Source organism: Formica exsecta, unplaced genomic scaffold (assembly GCF_003651465.1).
Source record: "Formica exsecta isolate Colony F162 unplaced genomic scaffold, ASM365146v1 scaffold468, whole genome shotgun sequence".
Lineage (NCBI taxonomy): Eukaryota > Metazoa > Arthropoda > Insecta > Hymenoptera > Formicidae > Formica > Formica exsecta.
Window position 1 is genome coordinate 10206 of NW_021851916.1, and position 6723 is coordinate 16928.

The 6723-nt window shown below is 29.2% G+C and overlaps 1 pseudogene; it reads right to left on the minus strand.

Moving 5' to 3' along the window:
* Nucleotides 1–191: 191 nt before the first annotated feature.
* The window catches only part of LOC115241098, an 11107-nt pseudogene continuing 4575 nt past the window's right edge, over nt 192–6723 (minus strand).

Genomic DNA, 6723 nt, shown 5'->3' on the forward strand with positions numbered 1-6723 from the left:
TTTAAATATATATGTATATATTTTTGATATTGCATGAAATTAATTAATTTGACACAAACACATTATTGTAAATAACTATTAAAATTTAACAATTTTATTGACAACTTTTTAATAAACTACAATATTTATTTTGTTTTTCAATTTCCTCGCGTATAATAATTTATAATTTGTGAAGATTATTTAAACGTGTTTCACGTTTCAAGCATTACACGAAGTACAGACAGATATGAAAAAGAAGTTTTTAAAATACTCACTAAAGTTGATAGATTTACTGTAATAAAATTCCCAGCTTGAAAAGTAACTGGAGAATCTGTTTGCATTAAGATAAAGACTAAATTCTTCGTTATTTTGGCAGAAAATTCATACCAGCCACTTTGATAAATGGAAAACGCTACTTCTTCCATTTGAGATTTCAGATAATTTCCGATAAAGCTGTATAATATTAGTTGTATCAGAAAAGCACTTTGTACCATTAAATTTTGTGTCACCATAGCCATATCTCTGACTTTCAACGCTATAAGAAACTGAAATCCTGAAAAGAATATTTGTGTCTGCTGAATATAAATCTCTTTTCAAAAATACATATTTTACATGTTTCATAAAATAATTATAAATGACATAATATTCACCCATTATATCACATAGAAGTATGCTGATAAAAAGCAACTCGATCAACAAAATAAAACTAATCATATCGGCGAGTTCTCTGGCCATTCGTATCAAGTAAATATGTCGTTGAAGAAGTGCGTTAAAACGATTGTATACTTGTGGGCGTGTGACATCAAAGTCAATAAAATGGGTTCTTAGAATTTTTACTTGGCCACAGATGTGCAATGTAATATTGAGTAATAACGCGTCATTACCTTTATAAAATGAAAATGCACTGATATATAAAATAGTGATATATCAGACTTATTACTCAATAAGTGCGTTAAAACGATTGTATACTTTGGGCGTGTGACATCAAAGTCAATAAAATGGGTTCTTAGAATTTTTACTTGGCCACAGATGTGCAATGTAATATTGAGTAATAACGCGTCATTACCTTTATAAAATGAAAATGCACTGATATATAAAATGGTGATATATCAGATTTATTACTATATAAATAGACATTATGTGTCATTATGCAACAAATAATCATGTTACATTGTCTTTATTTGAATATAATTTTTCTTTAATTTTTACTTTCATGTTTTATCTAGTTGTTACTTATTTATTTTTTTACAAAAAAAAGATTTTGTAATTTTTTTTGTACAAATTATTATGTATTTTATAATAAACATTTGTGTGTATGTGCGCGTGTGTGCAATATTATTATGTAAGAAATATTTGTATATAAATATATTTTCACGCCTAGTAGTGTGCGTGAGCGCTCCGTCGCTACGGCGACGCACTATCAGGCGGGCGGCTCACTGACGTGCGTCCGGTTAAAAGTCGGCGCTGATGGGCCAGACTTTACTCAATAATAACTCCTTTATGAACCGTTATAGAAAAAAATGGTATAGGACTTTTCTTTTCAGTTTGACCCAACCTACCTCCACCTTTCGTTTGGTCACTTATTTGTCAGACACTCTGTATAAAACACGAAATATCATTAAGTTTTACAGTAAGCTTTCTTGAGCGAGCTGTTTGACACATTTTTTACATGTGCAATTATATTTGTTTAACATCGTTTTCAATTGCTTAAAATTTAATATCTTATTTATTCTATTTACAGGGGAAAGCTAGTTATCTTTAATACATTTCAGTCTCAATCAGACTACTTACTATATCAAATCATACGAATTTTCGCATTTTAACAAAATTGTCTATGTAAATGAAAAAAGAGATAAGATATATCCTGCTAACGGAACCAGTAAAAAATATTAATAATGTACAAAATAATATAAATTTAAAATTTTCACAATCTCTATCAGATTTTATTTAAAGACAAAATGTACGTCAAACAACAGATATTACCGGCATTAGCATTAGTTGTTATTACCAATGCAAACGCTTCGATAATGACCGAAAATTTATGCATGCTTGTAGGAGCGTGATAATACTCCATAGTGCATCTTGACGGTATTGGATATTCCAACATGATGTCCTTGTTCGTTATGTCTTGATTTTTTTCGTTATAACCCATAAAAGGCGTTAGCGCATACATTATACAACTAAAATAACCAAAACACATTAAAGGACAAAAAATAATCCTTCCTATAAAAGCGTGTTTCCGCATAGTAGCCCCCAAGTGTTCCGCAACAGATTAACATGAGACAGTCCACGTTTTGCTCCGCATTAGTGCAGCCCATGGATAACTCAAAGATAGGTAGGATCACAGATAGGCCCTGTTAATATATTTATTCGTATGTAATATATTTATTCGTATGTAATGTTTCGTATTCCAGAAACGGAGTTTGGATTTTAAATCGACAGATTTAACTAATATTTATATTTAACTTTACTAATATTTATATTTAAAAACGAATGTGTATCACGGTTTCTTTTTCTCTCTCTCTCTTTTTTTTTTGCTCTCGCTTTTTTTCTTTTTTCTTTTTAGAACCCGATGCAAAAAAAATGTTTGTTAATTATGCATATTAAGGCTGACTTCACAGGTTTCAATGATCTTAATATACAGGGTGTATCTGAAATGATGCACTAAACTTTAGAAGCGTATTCTAGAGGTCAAAATAAGACTTTTTTTTCTTATGAACATGGGTCCGCATCTATAAATAATAAGTTCAAGTGTAAGTACGGACGAAAAGAGGCCTCTAGCTCGGAGGAGGGTTCATTTGCGGACCCATGTTCATAGGAAAAAAGTCTTATTTTGATCTCTAGAATATGCTCCTAAACTTTAGTGCATCGTTTCAGATACACCCTGTATATTATCAAGAACACAGCTCTAAACACGCCAGCGAAATAGAAATTCAGCTAAATAACGAATAAGTTACGAAAAATGTAAATACAACAAATTGAACGCAGTATTATGATTACTATGTTCTGTGAGAACACATATTCCATCATATACATATGTATAATTCATCTTAAAAATATATGGTGTCAGAAAATTACGTTCTATTCATTAAACTTGTTTTGTTTATAACTTTTTAATAAACTACGAGCGACGGCTAAAATCTTTTGATAGTTACTCAGGGCCGTGTCCTTGATACTATATACCAAGGTCATTGAAATCTGTGAAGTCGGCCCTAATATGCATAACTACCAAGCACTAATCATGCAGATCATCAGTACTTACATATTTAATTTTATGTTCGAATATATATATATATATATATATATATATATATATATATATATATATATATATTTATGGCGCAATTATCTCTCGTACATATATTATATATATGCACATACACACATATATATCTTATATGCAGCCTATATTGCACAAAATGGAAAAGTAATTAAATGACGCCTAAGAATCACACATTAGGTCTCCCGACATAATATTTTTTTACTATACAAAGATTTTATAATAAATTATTATATTTTCTATTATCTATTACAGACAAAAAAATATCGGGACCTTTTTGTTTTCCGGGCGACTGCTCTTACCATTAAGCTATCCAGGTCCCATACAATTAATATTCTTTCGCATACCCAGTAAAGTTAGAAATTATCGGGTCGTCCTTTTTCGCCGCGCGCTTATACTCACGCGAATTATTCGATCTTTTTTTAATTAATTTCTTAATAATTATTACGAAAATCGCAAAATGGTAAAGGACTTTTCTTCTCGGTTTCATCTGCTCTACCTGCACATGGCGGGTGATACGCGAATTATGGGACACCCTGTATACAGGGGCCGCGGCACTACCAAGTAACTTATCCGGTTTAACGTCTAATAAACTTTCGATTAAAATGCCTCAGGAACTAAAGCCGTAATCAAAACTCTAATGGCACTTTTCTTATACAATGTGAATGCAAGCTTTCGATTGCAACCAGTTTGAATAAGATTGGTGCAGTCAATCCTGAGGAATGATAATCGTATACCAGAATTGTGACACTTTTGGTTTTCAGGATAAGTTTCAGACACACGTACGTATTCTCACACGCACACACGCAAAGCGATTTTGTCCCTCAAGCGGCATTCACATCGCTCATGTACGATTATTCGCTTGAGTGTGCAGAACGTTTTAAGAGACAATATCATATGTGGATGCGTGTACGTATGTGTGAGATGTTTATATTTTATAAGAGTACGCGCGGAGTATAATGCGACAAGAAGAAAAGTGATAGTGATTAATGGTTATGAGAATATCGCGGAATAGTGCAATACAAGGAAGAAAAGTGATAAAGTGAAAAGAAATTATTAACGCGGAATAGTGCAAGAAAAAGAAGTGATTTCTTTTAATCATATTGAGCAAAGTTAGGTTATATTAGCGAAATTGAATAAATGCTTTACACGCAATGCTTGAATCTGTGCATTATCAATTAAAATTAACATATTTGTGATAAATGGATTGTTGGAAAATGATTATGAAGGCATTGAAGGAATATTTGAAGATTTTGGCTGGCCATGTTTTCAATAAGCTGGTAATTATACGCGTGAACGCGCATTCATGTATATAATGTTTATTTATATTTTATATGTAAATGTAATTAATGCATAATTAATATTTTTACGTTAACTTACAAATGGTTAAGCAATGAGTTTATGTTAATATAGCAAAATAAGTCTTGTAGGAATTGCTAAAAATATCATAAAACAACATTGAATACACATTTTTATTAATTGACTTCATATAGAATATTGAAATGGTAAAATTATATCGAAGCACTTTTATAGTGTTCACAAACATTTTGTGTATTTGGAATTACTCGTAACTTTTGGTTCTGGAAATGTGAATATTTATTTATATTTTATATATAAATGTAATTAATGTGCGGTTAATGATGCTAAATTGCAGATTTTATTAGAGGATCGTATAAAAGTTTATAATAATTTGCGTTGGCAGCTGCGTTGATTAAAACAAAAACCTACGATGCAGCTTTAGAAAATGTGAAACATGTTTCGAGATATCAATCACAAAATGTTAAGACACTATTTAGGAAAGGTATTGCAAAAATCCTAATCTTTTTATTTAATTTTTTTTTTAAATAAGTTACATATATTCTTGATTTATATTTTACATATGGAAAATTCAAATATATGTGTATATATATTGTGCGTATCGTAGGAACAATACAAATATGTGTGTATATATATTGTGCATATCGTAGGAACAATATTGAGACACAAAGGGGAATATGCGTATTATATATATTTGTACAATCCTCTAATAAAATCTGCAACTTAGTATCACTAACCGATTCTTCCTCCTCATTTTGATTTAAATTTGAACTACTTTTTGTCGATGACAAATATTCTAATGCTCTCCGATAACATTATATTGCAAAAGGCAACTCTATCCGAATAAAGAATAAACCATCAATTTCCATGTTCACGTTTCTCATTGCTTTAAAAAAATAAGTTCAACCATTATGTCAAAAAAAATTAAATAGACTATATCTTGACCTCAAAGTATTTAGTCCAAGAAAATAAATAACCTTTATTATATAATTTATAAACAAAACTGTTACCTTATTTCTCGTCTTTAACTAATGCTTAGCATTTCTATTTCAGGCTCTAACTCGCTTTTAATTCAACTGTGTATATAATATTTTTGATAGTTCCCCCAAGATTTGTTTTGTTATATTAACATAAACATGCAACTCATTGCTTAGCCATTTGTAAGTGACCTAAAAATATTAATTACGCATTAATAACATTTATATAAAAAATATTTTCCAATATAATGTTATCGAAGAGTATTAGAATATCTGTCATCGACAAATATAATTCAAGTTTGAATCAAAATGAGGAGGAAGAGTCGGTTAATGATGCTGAATTGCAGATTTTATTAGAGGATCGTATAAAAGTTTATAATAATTTGGCAGCTGCGTTGATTAACAGAAGCCTACGATGCAGCTAAGAAAATGTGAAACATGTTTCGAGATATCAACTACAAAATGTTAAGGCACTATTTAGGAAAGGCATTGCAAAAATTTTAATCTTTTTATTTACTATATTTAATCTTTTTTTTTTAAATAAGTTATATATATTCTTGATTTATATTTTACATATGGAAAATTCAAATGTGTGTATATATATATTGTTTTATAACGTCAATTAATGAAAATGTATATTCAATTGTTTTATGATATTTTTGGTAGAATTCCCATAAGACTTATTTTGCTGGATTAACATAAACTCATTGCTTAACCATTTGTAAATTAAACAAAAAATATTAATTATGCATTAATTACATTTATATATAAACATAAAAAAATCTCCACTTATACGCAACAAAAAGCTTAATATTTGTCTCTAAAAAATTTATTACAGAAAGCTGTGTGATATCCCTCTAAAAAAAACCTCACAAAGGTAAAAAAAATACGCCAAGTATATAAAGAAATCCCATTTATTGTACGCAACAAAAAGTTTAATATTTATCCATAAAAAAAAACTTTTAAAAATATTTTCCCTTGAAAAATAATTTTCATAAAAAATAAAAAATAAAAAAATAATTTTCCTCTAAAAAATAACTCCAAAAAATAAACACTTTTAAAAAATAAAAAATCAAAATTAATGAAATATTTGGCGTGCCCGATATGAAATAAAAATTTGCAAAAGATTATCAGAAATCATTATCAATATATTAATAAAAATATATGACT